Source organism: Penaeus monodon, chromosome 31 (assembly GCF_015228065.2).
Source record: "Penaeus monodon isolate SGIC_2016 chromosome 31, NSTDA_Pmon_1, whole genome shotgun sequence".
NCBI classification, from domain to species: domain Eukaryota; kingdom Metazoa; phylum Arthropoda; class Malacostraca; order Decapoda; family Penaeidae; genus Penaeus; species Penaeus monodon.
Window position 1 is genome coordinate 30,578,712 of NC_051416.1, and position 3,049 is coordinate 30,581,760.

The following is a 3,049-nucleotide window of genomic DNA, read 5'->3' on the forward strand; positions in this document are numbered from 1 at the left end:
CTAGGTTCATTGTCTGTATGAAAATAATTGTACATGAACATATGTACATTTTGTGTGTTAATATGATATCAATTTACTTTCTGTCACAACAACTTAGCTTCATACTTAATGGCTAGACATTTCACCTAAATATAGATCATCTTGTTGCAATCTGTCATTTGAATACTAAAGCAAAGATTAGGTTTTCATGTATATAACTGCAGTGCAAATTACTAACACACGGTAAAAAAGTATTGCCTTAAAGCAGTTTATTTCTTTGGTTTAGTAATGCATCTTAAGTTACCATTAATGCATACTATTTTAGCAGTGGTTCAGTAGTTGTATCAGTGGTAATACTGTTACTTGATTGAATATGGCTACTTTATGATGAATATGAAGGCAGATTTGAGCTTGAAGCCTAGCGAGACTGCCATACTCTCTATGCAAATTGCGCATGCATGAAACCAGCTCATATTATCTTGATATATAGCATAGACTCTACCAGGCATTCTCCTGTGTTCATACCCTTCAGTCTGCTGTGTCAACATGCTGCGCTGTTATATCAGTATACTGCAATCAGTTGAGCTATCATACTGCAACTCTCTATTGTTAATTGTTTAAATATGTCAGACTGATACTAAATGTACTTCACCTGACAAGTTCGTAGTTTATATGTTATATATGTCATCTGCGTAGTTTACAGTAATTTTCATAATCCCTAGTATTCACAATACAGTATTAACCTTTGACCATGTCACTCAATCTGCAGTTCAGGGCATGATGCAGTTTGATAGGCAATATTAAAGAAGATTAATTGTGCCTATTGTAGGCATGTTACCATCTATGTAACAAATTATTCTACGCATTGTTCTTATGACATGAGTGTCTTTTAAGTATTTGAAATGCCTAAACTGCATCATGATTCCATTTACTGAAAGAACATCATCATTCAGTCTACAGTCCATATAATGGTCTGGCAAAAGACTTTCATGACTCAGTCTACTGACTTTATTATAGTCTAATCACAGTTGAATGTAAAGATCTTGTAATGCTACAAGCTTTTAACCTTCATAAAACTGGATTTGCAGTATCTGTTAAGATGCTCTGTTTTGTTTCTTGTAGTCTGTAGCTGATGGTGAGTTAATCTCAACCATGCTATTGTATATGATGAGCACCAGTATAGTCTGTCATACTGTACTTTGCAGCTTATGGTTGCTGTAGTTTCCATTCCACGGAATATACAGTATGCTAGTAATTCAGTCTATTACATGGTCAGCTAGCAGTGTGTTACATGGCATGCTGTAGACTGTGGTTATCACTGCAAATATGGCTGTGTCACATGGTTTGCTGGTAGAGAGTTCAAGGCTGCTGTCATGTCCCACAGACTGCTGTACATGGAATGCTGCAGTCTACTGCTCATGGTTTGCTAAAGGTACGCTAGATGCTGCTACTGATGGTATGCTAGGGGCAAATAACCGATGTGCAGTTGAGGCTGCTGTTCATGATGTGCTGCATATTGCTGCACATTGTCTGGTAGAGATTGCTAGTCAAGATGTGCTGGAAGCTGCTGTACTGTACCAGTTGATGGTTGGGAGGCAAAGTGTTGTGTGTGGAACATAATTTGTACTTTGTTGTCAGTGCTGCCCCCCACATGTTGGGAGGTAGTACACTGTAACCTGATTGGGCTGTGTGCATGAGGAAGAGTTGGATCATGTAGACGCTAGATATTGCACAGAATCATTGCAGAGTTAAGCTGTCCTGTCAGTTATACTTTTAACATGGAATTTACTCATGGCATGGATGACCACAAAGATCTTTGATGCAATACAGATAGTAAAACTTTTTCTGAGGGTTAGTCCAATGTTTAGCAATGCCATTGTAAAAGTAAAATTTGACTAATAGGTCACACTCAAGATGGCCCCTTTGTTCTTGTGAATTTGTTAGAAGAGTCTGTCTGCAAATATTTTAAAGATAAAATGCCAATCTTACATTTGAAGGGGAACATTTGTTGAAGACAGTATGAAGTAACTGACCTTATATATTTGGCCATATGGTCCAAAATCACCACACAGACTTGTTGTTCTGTTTAGATTAATGACCCAGACATGTTAGACAAAAATGACAGGGTGAGCTGGATTGAGAGATTAGGACATTCTGACACAAAGGACCAAATTGTTAAGATGAATGATGCAATATTAAACCTCCTTGGGAAAAATAAATACAGATTAGAAATTATCACAGAAGGTTAATTTTAATGAGTTGTGTCCTTTCACATATTCATTTTATTGACAGCATGCAGCAGTAAGGCTTATTTTCCATTCTTGTAAAGAGGAATAATGTCCCTTGCTGTCACTTGTGCTAAGGTTCAGAGTTGCTAGTCTGCCACTACAAGCACTCCTCCATTAAACTAGTGTAAAAATCTGCACCATCCCCTCCCCCCCCTCACATACCACAGGCCAGTTATTGTGGCACGGGCTTGTTTAGTTGTTAATTGTTTTAAACTGTGTTCATTTTCCAGAGAGCATTTATACTCAGGGTACTTGTAGTCACTTTGGGTGTGTGTAGGCCCCAGCACAATGATAGTTCAGGAGGAGGAAGTCCACAAACAGATCAAAATTTGGAAACCTGAGTCCACGGGAGAAACAACCCATAGTGGCCGCTGGTACTCTGATATAACACTCGGCCTTTAAAACTGAAAATCTATGTGGAACAATTCAGTCTTCTCCTGTGCTGCTGTAAGACGTGCCTTCTATGACCATTTTTCTGTATTATCTGTAGAAACTGTATGTTTCCCCCACACAGGTTCAACAATAAAAAAAGAAAAAACCCTCAGATTAAGAGCCAAAATGCCCTGTGTATCAAATATTTATGGTTGTATGCATAACCAACTTGCCTTCTTTTTTTTCAAGTAGACGCTCACATTTTTTGGCCTCATACTACCTCGTAACCTCTTGAAGTTGAGGCACCCATCCAGACCTAGACAGTTCCAACTTCAGGCTTCATTTTGCAATTGCTTTTCACTCTCTACAGTTTCCAGTAAAGTAAAAATTGAAATATGAGATTGAAGCCT

General features: G+C 38.1%; 1 protein-coding gene across 1 annotated transcript in view; it reads left to right on the forward strand.

Moving 5' to 3' along the window:
- LOC119592950 (muscle calcium channel subunit alpha-1-like) overlaps positions 1-3,049 on the forward strand; it is a gene marked incomplete at its 5' end in the record, with an annotated part of 130,968 nt that overhangs the window by 25,002 nt on the left and 102,917 nt on the right.